Source organism: Lampris incognitus, chromosome 1 (genome assembly GCF_029633865.1).
Source record: "Lampris incognitus isolate fLamInc1 chromosome 1, fLamInc1.hap2, whole genome shotgun sequence".
Lineage (NCBI taxonomy): Eukaryota > Metazoa > Chordata > Actinopteri > Lampriformes > Lampridae > Lampris > Lampris incognitus.
The window spans coordinates 46,244,290-46,260,976 of NC_079211.1; positions in this window are offsets into that span (position 1 = coordinate 46,244,290).

The window sequence follows — 16,687 nt, forward strand, 5'->3', positions numbered from 1 at the left end:
GGATGTGGGGTTCACGGCGTGGCGGAAGTTGGTGGGTTTGTGAAATATTTCATTTCCCTATTGGTTTAATATAGGTAGATCGGGGTGATTTTAGCCTGTGGGGAGGTTGAGCCACCCATTGTTTCTAGGCAAGAGTCATTAATTTTAATCACCCTGTGATGGAGAGACGTGGAATAAGTAGTAAGCACATTTAAATAAAAAAACAACAACAAAAAATTTTTTTGCCATTCAAAGTGATTTTTTTTTATTATGTTCAAGAAGTGATGATTCTTGTGTCTGAACAATTACATACAAGTTTGAAAAAATCTCACACACATGTGTTAGTGCTTTACAAATTTACAATATTAGGCTATACTGTTAGCATGGCGGTCGCACTAAACTGCTGGATGATACAGGTTTGTTAAAATGGAAGCAGCAGGATGATTTCAGCCAAAAGGCCTGGGGGAAGTTGAGCCAGTGGCTGAACTCACCCAAACTCATGATTATTCTGAAAGTTATATTTTACTTTAATTCTACATTGCATTCTTACATTTTATCACCGAAATGATGTGACATTTTTAATTTTAGACCAAAAACCATCATGCCATGCTTCTATAAATGGAAGACAGACAGGGCTTCAACTCCTCTTGTGGATTTGGAGAGAACAGTGGGAGAGGTACAGAATGGGAAGTCCATACGTCAGGTGGCAAGGAACATTAAGACCGACAGGGTGACTTTAAAGTGATACGTGGATTTGGAAGAACTAGGAGAAGTGAAAAGAACAGGGTATGAGAGAGAGAACAGGACATGCCAATCAAGTATTAAATGAAAAAATTGAGACAGAGTTTAAAGACCATATTAAAAAAAATAGCTGCCACGTTTCATGGTCTAAGTGCCATGAAATGTCATGAACTGGCATTTAAGTTGGCACGACGAAATGACATTGATGTCCCTGCAAGCTGGATCAGAGAAGAAAGAGCAGGTTAGTCTGAGTGTGCATTGATTGAAATGGGTGATATTAATAATTATTTTCCCAGCAAATGCCCACCATTACTTTGCAGCTAGTGTGTAGAGAAGTACCCACAAATTGACTATGTTTAATGACTATTGTTAAAAATAGCTCCCCGGCAAAATGAAAAAAATGTCCCAAATTGGACATTTATTTAGAGATTATAGCTTTAACTTGTTATGCAAATCTCAACGTTAACTGCAATGGCTGAGTAAAAGTATAAACTCTTAAACTTGTAACCTTTTCTAGGACGTGATTGGTTCATGAGTTTTAAGGTGTGCCACCATCTGTCATGCTGCACTCCTGAAGCAATCTCGCTTGGAAGAACCACTGGTTTTAATGGGCACAATGTGGGGGAGTTCTTTGATAACCTCACTTCTGTGATGGACAGGTAACATTATGATTGATAGACTAGGCCTACCACATTAACTGACTAAATCTGCGACCTCAAAGTGCTTTACGTTTCTCTGATTAACAGCACTCATTTTGAATCTCATTTCAGGTATAACTTCCCTCCACACATTATCTATACCATGGATGAGACTGGTGTTACAATGATGCAGACACCCAAGCAGATTGTAACAGAGATGGGGAAGAAGCAAGTGGGTTTGGTAACATCTGCTGAAAGAGTGGAGCTTGTCACTGTGGCATGTGCAGTAAATACTACAGGAAATGCACCTCCGCCCATGTTAATCTTTCCTCGTTTCTGTTTCAAAGACCACTTCATCAGGGGATCACCAGCAGGATCCATAGGTCATGCAAGGAAATCTGGATGGATGAATGAAGAAGCCTTTGTCATGTTCTTGGAGCTATTCATACATCACACAAACTGCCCCATTGATCATCCACTTCTGCTGATTCTTGATAATCATGAATCTCCCATTTCATTGAAGGCTGTGAAAACTGCAAAGGAAAATGGTGTTGCCATGCTCATTGCGCCACCTCACACCTCCCATCGCCTACAACCTTTAGATAAAACAGTCTATGGACAACTGAAGGCCGACTAAAATATAGCCATGTATGGTTGGAGGCATACACACCCTAGTAAAACTGCAACAATATATTATATTGCAGGACTTGTGAAGGAAGCATTCATGTCAGCAATGACACCAAGGAGCATCATCTCAGGATTCAAAGTGACAGGCATATTCCCGTTCAGCATATACATTTTTCCAGATGAAGATTATGTCCCATCCATGGTCACAGAAAGGCCAAACCCAGAGGAGCCATCCAACAGTGCTGACCTGCCTGTACCATCAACTCATGCCATCGCTCCTGATTCCTCATCAGCAGTTCCAGACCCAGAGGAGCCACCTGCTACTCTGCCTGAACCATTAAACAGAAACATGAATCCTGAACACTCACCTGCAAGAGATGCTACTTGTTCTCCTACCCATTTGGGGTATGTTTCCCCAGAAGACATACTTCCCTGCCCTAAAGCCATGGCAACTAACTCTAGAATGAAAAGGAAGAAAGGAAAAACAAAAATATTGAAAAGCTGGAGCTAGAGAAACCACAAATGACAGAGAAAATAAAAATATGAGAAAAAAAAAGAAGAAGAATTCTGAAAAAAGAGAAGAAAAAAGCTCTGAAAGTATCAAAACAAATCAAAACCAAGAAGAAAACTGTTGTCTACAGCAGCTCAGAAGAAAGTGACAAATATTTTGCTTCATGACACCACTGACAAGTGATGATGACCGAGTGATGATGATGGTGGCAATAATCTGTCTGCTGGTGACTGGTGACTTCGTCATTGTGAACTTTGCAGGTAAAAAACAAATCCTTTAATTACATTGGATTGGTGGAGAAGGTTGAGGGCGCTGATATCAGTACAAAGTTTCTGAGGCAAAGTTGTGGGAGTTCTGTGGATGGAAAGCCCACCTTCACATTCAAAGAGAATGATGAAGGACTCATCCCTAGAGGTGATGTGCTCAAGAAACTACCCAAACCACACAAAACTCTGGAACAGCCAGATGGGGGCAGAAGTTCATATTCCTCTGCAACATTGACAAGTGGGATGTTGAGTAGTAGCCCAGTTCTGTGAGGAGAATTGCAATTGATTTGGTTTTTCATTTTGACCTTGATTTTGTTCTGACATTTTCAAATAGGCCTTGTTTAAGGAAGTTGGCCTTTGAAGTGGTTAAATGTATCTTTACATAAAAACTTTAAGAAGTATTTTGGTATTGAATTTGTCATGTTTTGATATAGTAGCATTATATGAGGTGAAAATGTTCACTTTTACTTCAAAATATATAATCAATGGCATGATTTACCCCTATATGGCTCAAGTTAGCCTCTCCATAGGCTCACCTTACCCCTGATTGGGGGCAAGTTGAGCCAAGAGACAACTTTTCTTTGGAAAGTCATGTTTTGAAAACTGGTGCAGCAACCAGGACACATACTCACATCTGGCTTCCCACCAGCAGACACGGCCAATTGTGTCTGTAGGGACGCCCGACAAAGCCGGAGATAACACGGGGACTCGAACCGGGATTCCCGTGTTGGTAGGCAACGGAATAGACAGCTATGCTACCCGGACGCAACCAAAAAGACGTTTTTGAGGAGACCGCTGAATACCACCTAAAATATTTGTATTTAACAATTGCAACAATTCATGGAAATCCTAAGTGCCTTTATGGTATTGCAAGGAGAGACAATGAGCAGACAACATGAATGAAAGACTAACAGACTAACAGTTGGTATGGAAAAAAAAAGTAAAATGCACAATACAAACATAACATAGTGAGTCATGCTCCCTAATCCACTCTTAATGAATCACATCCCCATTATAATTGTGTTTGAAGAAGTATTGAAGTGTGCTTATGGCATGATCTCACCCATGCCTTCCTGTATTCCCAAGTAAGCCATAATACCTGAAAATGGCTGTGTTGCACTCTGAGCTTTGCGTGTTTCTTATCAGATTAAAAATACCATGGTAACACAGCTATATCTAATATGCTATTATTACAGCCAAGGCTGTCAATTTGGCAGCTGTGCGTGTTGCCAACACCCACACCTGAAAGAGGATACAAACACACTAAACAAGTGTTAGAACGTATCGAACAGGCATTGACCTAATGTTCTTTCAGCAGGGGTGGGCTTTCCCAACAAGAAAACTCTAAAATGTAAAAAAGAAAGGAAGCTCTAAAAAAAGGGCACATTATTTAGAATCTATAGGGCTGCCATGCCAACTGATTTTATTCTGGCCGCCGCTGCCACTGTCAATTCTGCATCCCCCCCCCCCCCCATTGAGCAATTTACCAACTCAGCGGTCATTAGGCACATTTACCGTGACATATCTATTTAATAGGCTTCTGTGCCAATCTAATAACATTATTTATTTAAATAAATTCAATGCAATTTTATTTGAATAGCCCATTATCACAAAAAATCAAAAAAATCAAAAAATCAAAAAAAAATATATTTCAGGGGGCTTTACAGCAATATAACATCCTGTCCTTAGACCCTCACATCGGATAAGTAACACATTTAATATATATATATATATATAATAACAGGGAGAACAAATAGGGAGAAACCTCCGGGGGTGGGGGTGGGGGGCAACAGAGGATGGATCTCTTTCCCAAGACGGACAGATGTGCAATGGAAGTTGTGTTTACACAATTTACAGAATACAACATTGAAAGAGGATAACAGAATTACAATATAATTATGAAATATATGAAGAACATGATGAGGAGGATAACAAGTAGCGCCCAGATGCCACCGGACCAGCCTAGGACCTAAGCCATGTGACCACCATCACCATGTAGACCTGACAGAAGGACACACTACACAGGCACACATGGGAGACTCACATCACACCATTCACACCATTGTGTGTGTGTGTGTGTGTGTGTGTGTGTGTGTGTGTGTGTGTGTGTGTGTGTGTGTGTGTGTATGTGATGATGAGGGTGCCAAACAGTGTCCAGGTGGCAACCACCATCACCATGGATACCTGGGAGGAGGACAGAATACACCTGCACATGGGAGAGATGCACATCACACCATTCATGTACACAGAAGAAGAGAAAGGAGAAGACATCATTCAGAGAGAGAGAAAAGACGTGAGAGAAGAGAACAGTTTGCAATAGTTAAAAATATACACTACCGTTCAAAAGTTTGGGATCACCCAAACAATTTTGTGTTTTCCATGAAAAGTCACACTTATTCACCACCATATGTTGTGAAATGAATAGAAAATAGAGTCAAGACATTGACAAGGTTAGAAATAATGATTTGTATTTGAAATAAGATTTTTTTTACATCAAACTTTGCTTTCGTCAAAGAATCCTCCATTTGCAGCAATTACAGCATTGCAGACCTTTGGCATTCTAGCTGTTAATTTGTTGAGGTAATCTGGAGAAATTGCACCCCACGCTTCCAGAAGCAGCTCCCACAAGTTGGATTGGTTGGATGGGCACTTCTTTGAGCAGATTGAGTTTCTGGAGCATCACATTTGTGGGGTCAATTAAACGCTCAAAATGGCCAGAAAAAGAGAACTTTCATCTGAAACTCGACAGTCTATTCTTGTTCTTAGAAATGAAGGCTATTCCATGCGAGAAATTGCTAAGAAATTGAAGATTTCCTACACCGGTGTGTACTACTCCCTTCAGAGGACAGCACAAACAGGCTCTAACCAGAGTAGAAAAAGAAGTGGGAGGCCGCGTTGCACAACTGAGCAAGAAGATAAGTACATTAGAGTCTCTAGTTTGAGAAACAGACGCCTCACAGGTCCCCAACTGGCATCTTCATTAAATAGTACCTGTTAGAGCCTGTTTGTGCTGTCCTCTGAAGGGAGTAGTACACACCGGTGTAGGAAATCTTCAATTTCTTAGCAATTTCTCGCATGGAATAGCCTTCATTTCTAAGAACAAGAATAGACTGTCGAGTTTCAGATGAAAGTTCTCTTTTTCTGGCCATTTTGAGCGTTTAATTGACCCCACAAATGTGATGCTCCAGAAACTCAATCTGCTCAAAGAAGTGCCCATCCAACCAATCCAACTTGTGGGAGCTGCTTCTGGAAGCGTGGGGTGCAATTTCTCCAGATTACCTCAACAAATTAACAGCTAGAATGCCAAAGGTCTGCAATGCTGTAATTGCTGCAAATGGAGGATTCTTTGACGAAAGCAAAGTTTGATGTAAAAAAAATCTTATTTCAAATACAAATCATTATTTCTAACCTTGTCAATGTCTTGACTCTATTTTCTATTCATTTCACAACATATGGTGGTGAATAAGTGTGACTTTTCATGGAAAACACAAAATTGTTTGGGTGATCCCAAACTTTTGAACGGTAGTGTATACTCTATAATCTTGTTGGTAGAACAGTGGTTGGTGAATTCATCGAGACAGAAACCAATCCTCCATGCAGAACAGGCCATGTAGTACTCAATTTAAAGACAACTAATTGAAGGTTAGTTAAGGCAAAAAAGATGAGTTTTAAGTTTGGATTTAAAGGACTCAACAGACTCTGATTGTCTGACAGCAGCATGCAGGATATTCCACAAGAACAGGGCCCGATAGGAAAAGGCCCTGCCACCAGCTTACTAATTTTTAACTTTGGGTCCACACAAGAGCCGTGTATTTTGAGAGCGGAGTGGTGCTCGAGATGGAATGTACGGTTTAAAAAGAACAGACAGTAGGGATGGGGCACACCCATTAAGGATTTTATAAGACAGCTGAAGCACATTGAAATCTGAGCTAATGTTGATAGGAAGCCAATAAAGGGAGGCAAGAATTGATGTAATATGGTCAAATTTTCTAGCTCTAGTTAGGATTCCAGCTGCAGCATTTTGGACAATCTGAAGACAGAACATCACAGTAACCATCTCTGGATGAAAGAAATGAATGTATTATCCATGTTAAGTAAGTGGGAAAAAAAGGCAGTCTTGGTGATTTCTTTAATGTGCTTATTTTGCTGTTGCGATTGACTCTTGTTTTGAGCTTCTGGTACCCCAGGTGCTGACAGTCAGGTGGCTGATATAAGCTTTATTGCCAAGAAGCATTGTTACAACAAAGAAATAATCTACCAAACACAAATGTCCTTACTTTTTGTGCTAAGTTTACATGGTTTTCTTCTATATGGGTGAGGTACTGTTGATACATACCTCTCTCTAGTACTTCAGAAAAGAATGGAAGATTAGAGACTGGTTAATAGGTATTAAGAGACCCTCGATCGAGGTGCAATTTCCTAAGGAAAGGTTTAACCACAGCTGTCTTAAAACTGCTAGGAAGAATGCCAGTAGAACGTGATAAATTAACAATATTTAGCAGTGTAGGTCCCAGGAAAAGCTGGAGATCTTTAAAAAGTTTTGCTGGTAAAGGGTCAAGAAGGCAAGTAGTTGGTTTCAAAGCTGACACAGGCTTAGTCAAAGTATTAAGAGAAATAGTCTCAAGCGCTGTAATAAGAGTGGCTCTCAGTGACTCCTTTTATATATATGAATTTGGTAAGAGGATCTGCAGGAGTAGCTGGAGCTGAATAACTAATTTTGTTTAAGATTGCAGCAACCTTATTGCAGAAAAAACAGTCTAGAAACTCATGGGCCATGAATGTTGAGCTGCTAATTGATGGCTTAATTTTTAGTAAATTTAGTAACAGTGTAAAAGAGAAAACTGGGATTATATTTATTAATATTGAATAAGTGAGAGAAATATGCTGCTTTCACAGCAGATGAAGCAAACTTGTATTTCAAAAAATACTCATGCTATGATAGGTTAAAAAAAAACTTTCAATTTTGATTTTACGTTCCAGTCTCCTGCAGGCCCACTTAAGAGCATGTGTCTCCTTGTTAAACCAGGGTGTTGGCCTCTTTAGTCGCCTAGCTCTGGTACTGAGAGTTGCAACTGACTCAAGAAGACTACCTCTTATGTTGTCCACACATTCTGTACACTGACCTTGTCTTAAGGGTAATTTATGACTCACCTTCATTAAACCTGTAAATCAAAGCAACTTAATTTAATTTTAAACCCCAACTCTATTTTGCACGAAGAAACAACCTGTCATTCATCACAAACTTTGTGACTATCTGGGTTTTCCCTCTTCACAGTGCAGGAAGATTGCATTTAATATTGGACACCACTCGTTTTCATTACAACACACCTGTCATACTTGTTTTCTTTACCAAAGTAGAGGTTTTCATTATTATTGTTATTATTGTTATTAATTATATTATTATTATTATTATTATTATTGCTTAAGGTACTGCATATGTGTAAAATTGACTTTTTAGCAAGATATATCACTTGTATAGCCTAAGAAAGTAGTATAAATATGCAGAAGGTTTTTGTCTTAGGGTCAAATATGACCCTAAGTAAATCTTAGTACCCTAGTGGTGTACAGCTTTCATGGAAATATGAACAAAGACAATGTTTCCCCATTTCTAACGCTGGGGTCACTCTAGGAAAAGGTATCAAATTCCAGGTTGAAAAAATAATTTAGAGTCTTTTCTCTGTTATTAAAAAATGTTATGTGTCTTTTTCTTTTTTTTTTTTTTTTACCCATAGACAACAGAAGGGCCGGAGAGGGCCACATTTAAGTCACTGGTGAATTTTTTGACAGTCAGTCTCTACAATGAAAGGAGCCAATACTTCAGTCAGCTGCTGGCCAAGCGCAGCTACAGTGGATGGACGAATGTGTCGAGTGGTAATTACATATGTGCCAACATTAACAGGACAGGCCAATGTTGCTTAAAATTTAATGAGAAAATGATCTGACACAGCAGACGTGGTTGGCAAGACATTCAGATCAGAAACAGCTATCCCTTTAGATAAAACCAAATCAAGGGTGGTGATTTGGTTTTTATCACTGCAATGGATTGACTCTTTAACAAACTGAACATACCCAAAATTATCAACAAACACCACAAAGGCTTCACTTAGACACTCATCAGCCTTATTCAGATGAATATTGAAATCACCAACAATTAGAATCTCAGCAGAATGGGTAACAACCTGGGATAAATTCTCCAAATTCTTCAATAAATTGTGAGAAAGAGCCAAGAAGTCAATAGAGTATCACAATCTGGACTGAGCAGAGTCTATTCATGGCTGAGGAAGACGGACTTAGAATAAGATCCTCATCCATCCATCTGTTATCCGAACCACTTATCCTGCTCAGGGTCATGGGGATAGTTTCAAATTTTGAAATTCAATTGAAAATAGAGTTAATTAATAAGACAAATACCCCACCTTGTTTATTTGCCCAAGCTACATGGGCATACGTATAGTCAGGGGGAGAAGCTCAATTTAAGGGAAGGAAAACATTTGGTTTCAGCAATGTTTCACATGACCCAATCATATAAAAAATATGTTCAAGAAGCAGATCATTTATTAATAAAGCTTTGGTAGGCAGTGATCTGATATTTATGAAACCGAATTTAAGTGTGTTGTTGGTGTTATCAGTACTAGGCTGAACTTCAGAGATACCAATAGATGAAATATTAATTGGAACTAGACATATTGTATTATTAGTTGGCAATTTTGAAGACCTTTGCTCTGAACAATGTGTGATCACACTTTTGCCAACATTAGATGTTTGGTTCTGTAGATTATCAGGTACTTCATTGCACATTTCTTCACCACGAATGGTAGGAATAATTATGAGATTATTGTGATTCACAAATCTAGGAGAGGAGAGCTTGGGAGCAATACAGCAGGGTAGGGAAACAATCTCAATGTTATTGACCAAACTGTCAGTCTGATCATGACTAAACATATTAACTAAACCAGTTGACTCCACATCCACACTAGGTTTAAACCTAGTGAGCTCTCTGATCATCTGCAACCTGCTGAATGATAAGTCCCTAGTTTGAAACTAAACATAGACAACTGTCTATATTGCTAGACAAAAGAGTGGCACTGTCCCCAGTAGGGTGAATGATGTCCACTTTCAGCAGGTAGAGGTGGCCCTAGAAAGAAAGCCAGTTATCAACAAAATGGAATCCCTGCTCATTACATTATGAGACAGCTAGCTGTTCATTGAGGTGAGCCTATTGTACATCTTATCATTACCTCTCATGGGTAAGGGACCAGATACAATTAATTGATGCCGACACATCTTTCTGGCAAACTCAAGCATCCTAACTAGGCTAGCTTTTGTAATCTCTGATTGAAAGTATTGGTGCTGTGTGCCTGGATTCCCTGATTCTCCCTCGATGATGCCAGAGCCCTGTCAGAGAATCTGGGTCTGGGTAAACAGTGAACCAAAACAGGCGAAGCTAATCTTATTTTGCTGGTAATGGAGACTCCTATGACTAACGTGCATTGCTTTACTCTGTGGACAGGAGTAGGAGAGCCAATGGAACTACCATCAGGCCTGGTGAGAGCCGAAAACTGGTTTGCAGTCGGAAGAGGTGACTGCACACCAGGCCACATGACTGGTGGCTTGCTCTTGCGAACGCTCCCATGGCAGCAGAGACAAACTCTACTGCATCTGCCAATGAGCCCGAGTTAGTGCTAAAAATAGCAGGTCTGCTGTCAGGCCTAGTGGTAAGGCTGTCTGGTGTGTCCGTCACATCGAATGTAATCCTAGCCGAAAGAAGCTGCTCTAACTCATGGACATGTCTTTCTAATAGAGACAACCTATAAGTAGCTACAGAACAGTATCCACACACCATCATTCTAATGAGGCTGCTTTGACTGCAAATGCAATAGAGCTAAGCTAAGCTAAACCCAACGTTAGTTAACAGACTAGGAACTAAAGGCTGCCTACTCACACAGGAAACCTAGAGAATCTAGGGAGAAGTGAACTAATCACAGAAAATAGCGAAATCAGCAGGACAAATGAAGAGGTTAGGCCAGAATATAGAGAAGTGAGAGAAAGAGAATATACAGCAACTATCGATCTCACGAAGCTGAATCTCATGAAGGCGAAAGCCGGAAACAGCTGGCAGTAACGAGAGAGGTCTGCATTTGCATATGTGGTACACAGTGTTCCCTGCTGTGACAGCTTCATGTTCTTACAATATTATCATTATTATTTTTTTGTGGGTTCCCAAATGATTGTTGTTCACTGTCCATGGTTCTGAAGTGTCTACCCCTAATGGTTGATTGGCTTTGTGTGTGTTCTCATGGTGTATAGGCTTACATGACATTTTGTTGGTTTTGTGCGGTAGGAGGGTGTAGCTCATTTTTTATTTTATTTTTTTGGCGATAACTCTCAATCACTCCATGCCGTTTGCATGTTGCATAGCCTGGGCTAGACTAGCGTCTTAATGTGTGTTTCAGAGCTGGAATTGTCATAGGTAACATTGGCAGTATTATAAGAGAGAACATAATAAGAGTAAGCTAGGCTCTTTTTTTCCTTCTTCTTCCTAATGAGGGAAGGGTTGGTCAGAGGGCCAACATTTAAAAATCACAGTTCTCTACTGTGCAAAAGTATGACATAAACCACACTTAAAATGTGGACACTGTGTAGTTCACTCCTATTCAGAGTAATCAGAAATGAATTTAAAAGGGCATCTAATCAGTATGCTGCATGCATTGCTAACTTAGCCTGATAGCATTGTTGCTAATCAGTCATCAGACAATACAGATGAGTCTGAATTCCTGGAAGGACAAGATAATAACAGATACAAGAATGAATCTCACTGTATTGGTGCATTAATAATGTTCTCTCTCTCTCTCTCTCTTTCTCTCTCTCTCGCTCTCTCAGACACACACACACACACACACACACAAGTATGCATGTGGGTAAACACACACAAATGCACACAGGCACACACACAGTCTCTTTAATTCACCCACTTTCCAATCTCTCTTTCTCTTTTTCTTTCAGTCTTTCTCTGAGTGTCTAGCTTTCACGCCCTCTCTGTTCCTGTTAAAACAGAGAGGCTATTAGAACAAACTGTTGATAAGAGGTAAACCAATTCACTCTGGCACTCTGACAAAACCTTTGAATACCACCAAGCACCAGGCACCAAATCAAATGTAATATTTTCTCTCTATGTTTACTCCCATCACTGTAGTGAGGTATCACAAACATTTAAACCCAAGCCCAAGTGTCATTAATCTGTTTTCCACAAGCATTTCAAGTGTAGCAAACCCTGGGACACAAGTTCGGATTCTTCCAGACACATTTTATGATTTAATCTGACAGTCTGCCTTTGTGTGCTCAAGGGCATGCTCACACACAAGTGGCCACCTATTCACCTCACGTAATATGGGCAAACTGGCATTACCCAGACAGGGATCCCACCAAATAAACCCTGCTTTTGATATGGTTATCAGATTCACAGCAGGCCATGGGGACCACTCAATGACCTTCCCAGCTAATCATCACCATTGATCACAGGAAGATTTAATCTCATTCCCACACAAGACGGGAACCATCACCTCACCATAAGACGGAGACAGGACAATGACTTCAACTGATCAACTCAGTCTCTCTCTCTCTCTCTCTCTCTCTCTCTCTCTCTCTCTCTCTCTCTCTCTCTCTCTCTCTCTCTCTCTCTCTCTCTCACACACACACACACACTCACACACACCTTCCCAAAACCCCCTCCTTGGAAAATCTGGTAAGATTCCAACATTATCTACATTCTACACCTCCAGACTCAGAAACGGGCAGGCAACATCACCGCAGTCCTACCACACCCTGGTCACAACCTCTTCCAGCTCCTCCCTTCTGGTAGGTGCTACAGCACTGTACCCAGAAGCATCTCTCATCTCATCTCATCTCATCTCATCTCATCTCATCTCATCTCATCTCATCATCGGCCGCTTCTCCGGGGTCGGGTCGCGGTGGCAGCAGAGGGGTCGCTGGAGAACGACGAGTCCCCGAACACTACACTGATCTACACCCACTATCCCTCGGGTAAGGGTGGCCTAATGAATGCCTTACCCGTGGACTCTCTGGCCGTGACCGGTTACGGCGAGTCTGGGATACGAACCCCCCAGCCACATGATCTGTTCCAGGAATTTGAGCTTGGTCCACACACCCTGTTGCTTCTGCACAGCCAAGCTAACTGTAGAGGAACAGCCAAGCTAACTGTAGAGGAGCAGCCAAGCTAACTGTAGAGGAACAGCCAAGCTAACTGTAGAGGAGCAGCCAAGCTAACTGTAGAGGAACAGCCAAGCTAACTGTAGAGGAGCAGCCAAGCTAACTGTAGAGGAACAGCCAAGCTAACTGTAGAGGAACGGCCACATTAAATGAAGAGTTCCCCACTCGTTAACACACTGTGAGACAATCAGTGTATGCTAAAAAGAGAGCAGAATAGCCACTCCGGCTCGTACTGTGTACACTGTGTTGTGCTGAAATCGTTAGCTGCCACTGCATAAATGTCAGCTTGCTGTTGTTTTACCAGCTACAACAATTAGTTGATAAATAATGTTTTTCTCTAGAATGCATTTACTGGCATACATGTTAGCGTGCTGATGTCAGCATGCAAACACAGCTTGGTAGCCACTGGTCAGGGATTCTTCCTGATGTCACCAAATTATCTTCAGGGTATACTTCCCATGTTTTTTTTTTATTTATTTTTATTTTTTATTTTTTTGTGTGAACACAGGGACACCATATTTGGCGTCGCGTTCAGTGGGAATGCTCCCTGACCCCCAGGGCTCATATAAATAGGGATCAGACAGCAGACAGCTGCAGGAAACAACTTAGGAAGTTCTTCAGCCATACCCATCCGAAGAGTCGGATGATTTGCAAATGAAAGAGAGTCACTTTATTTGACGTTGTATTCTTACAACAAATTATATTGTTACAATTAATTTGTCTTCTGCATTTATTAACCATCCTATTGTATAGGAGCAGCGGGCAGCTGCAGCGTCCGGGGACCAACTCCAATTCTTCTTTCCATTGCCTTGCTCAGGGGCACAGAAAGGAGTATTAAGCCTAACATGCATATCTTTTTGATGGTTGGAGGAAACCGGATCACCCGGAGTAAACCCATGCAGACATGAAGAGAATATGCAAAAATCACAAACTTCACACAGAAAGGACCTGGGATGGCCTGGGGTACGATTCCAGGACCTTCTTGCTGTGAGGCATCAGTGCTAACCTCTGGGCCACCATGCTGTTACAAGTCCTTTTACATCCCAATGCACCAAGCACTAGGGTAAACAGTTCTGTTTATTTATTTATTTATTTATTTATTTATTTATTTTTTGGTATGGTGGTTGAGGGGTTGTGTAAAAAGTATTGCAGTGGATGTCCAGAAGGAAGTTTTTTGGGCAGTTTCCCAAGATGACTAAAGCTTCACAGATGACCTGACGACTTGTGCAGTCTCTGAGGAGTCTCTGCTGAAGAACGGTTTGGTTTGACAGACATCAGATCGCAAAGCCAAGGGTTTGCACAGCTAAAGAACAGGGTGGAACACATGGGCAGGCCAAGAAGAAAAGGGCACAGAAAATGCCAGAAAAAAAAAGATGAGAGTTTAGATAGAGCTGTTGAGGCAGCGACGACAACATAGGCATGAAAGGAGCCAGCTGATGGAGGCAGGGAGAGGTCAGAGCTGGGCGGAACATAACTGCATTAGAGGTGGGTGCATGACCATGTACTTACCAGACCCCTGTTTAAAACATGGTGGCACCACTAGTGAGAAGAAGACATTCACTAATCACCAGCATTAATATTTCTTAGCTGTAACCTACAGTAAATGGGTGCTTGGTTTTCTGTTCAAAATTTCTGATTACTTGAGGGTAGAATTTAATTTTATGCCCACCAGTTTTGTATTTTTTTCTATGTTATTTGTTTTCTTGATTTATCGGCAATTACGTAGAAAGCAAAAACGGTGTAAAGCTCAACCTTTACAGGGATTAAAACTGTTTGAATTCCTAGGTTGGATATTGCCGTCCAGGGCTATGAATGAAGAAATGATGCTGGTGGTGTTGAGATGGTGATGGGAAGGGATGTCTTATGGTCTGAGTGTTTCCCCCTCCTCTCTCTGAGTACCTGCAGGATGGGCTGCAACATGGAGGCGTGGCTGACCCACTTCTGGGCTGAGTGCAGCGAGGCCCACCTCTCCTCCATAAAAGCCTGGTTCAGTCTCCACCACTTTGCCAGATAATTCCCTCTCATCGGTAGTACCCTAACCAGAAGAAGTGTCCCTAGAGAGCGTTCTCGCCGTTTGTTTGTTTCTTGACCAAACTCTCCCCCTTGCCCTTTCCAGATCCAGGACCCGGGAAGGCGCCAGCCTGCCTTCAATCACCGCCTCCTGCCTTTTTCTGTTGCCGACCTTTTGGCTAAGACGAATAACTCCGTTTTAGCACCACAGCCCTGTCTCCTGCCTCCTTGGGTCCGCACGTTCGCCTAGGCCCTAACAGGGTGTGTAGTAGTGAATTTATTGCATTAAGGGACAAGTTGGTTGGCAGGTTTTGGTTTGATATGGTTCATAGTTTATGAAACTAACAAATTTAAAATGTAACATGACAATATACAATATTACTTGGAGTTTTGCGTCCACTCACCCAACGTTCCAGCTCTTCTCACATCAGAAGTGTTAAGATCTCTACTAGCGACAGTAGAGTAAAGCAGTGACGCAAACATAATTAACATACTTTTGAACTTCCCATTAAAAAAATAAGATAAAAGGAGATACAGTATATAGCATGTTTTGTTTTGGGTTTTTTTGGGGGGGGCTTCAACTATTTCTCCATTACACACTACTCGAGCCCAGTGAAAAGAATCAACAGGTTCTTCTTAATGCTGAGACGACTATTCTACATTGTACCAATAAAGTTTTTAAAAGATCTGGGATCTAGAACGACTAGGATTTCACTCCCACCTAAAACGACCATGGGCGGTCAAAATGACGGCAGGTAGCTAAACTCTTTATTGTGTCAAGATACACTCACCGGCCACTTTATTAGGCACACCTGTCCAACTGCTCGTTAACGCAAATGTCTAATCAGCCAATCACATGGCAGCAACTCAATGCATTTAGGCATGTAGACATGGTCAAGACGATCTGCTGCAGTTCAAACCGAGCATCAGAATGGGGAAGAAAGGTGATTTACGTGACTTTGAACGTGGCATGGTTGTTGGTGCCAGATGGGCTGGTCTGAGTATTTCAGAAACTGCTGATCTACTGGGATTTTCATGCACAACCATCTCTAGGGTTTACAGAGTATGGTCCGAAAAAGAGAAAATATCCAGTGAGCAGCAGTTCTGTGGGCGAAAATGCCTCGTTGATGCCAGAGGTCAGAGGAGAATGGCCAGACTGGTTCGAGCTGATAGAAAGGCAACAGTAACTCAAATAACCACTCATTACAACCGAGGTATGCAGAAGAGCATCTCTGAACGCACAACACGTCGAACCTTGAGGCAGATGGGCTACAGCAGCAGAAGACCACACCGGGTGCCACTCCTGTCAGCTAAGAACAGGAAACAGAGGCTACAACTCGCACAGGCTCACCAAAATTGGACAATAGAAGATTGGAAAAACGTTGCCTGGTCTGATGAGTCTCGATTTCTGCTGCGACATTCGGATGGTAGGGTCAGAATTTGGCGTCAACAACATGAAAGCATGGATCCATCCTGCCTTGTATCAACGATTCAGGCTGGTGGTGGTGGTGTAATGGTGTGGGGGATATTTTCTTGGCACACTTTGGGCCCCTTAGTACCAATTGAGCATCGTGTCAACGCCACAGCCTACCTGAGTATTGTTGCTGACCATGTCCATCCCTTTATGACCACAGTGTTCCCATCTTCTGATGGCTACTTCCAGCAGGATAACGCGCCATGTCATAAAG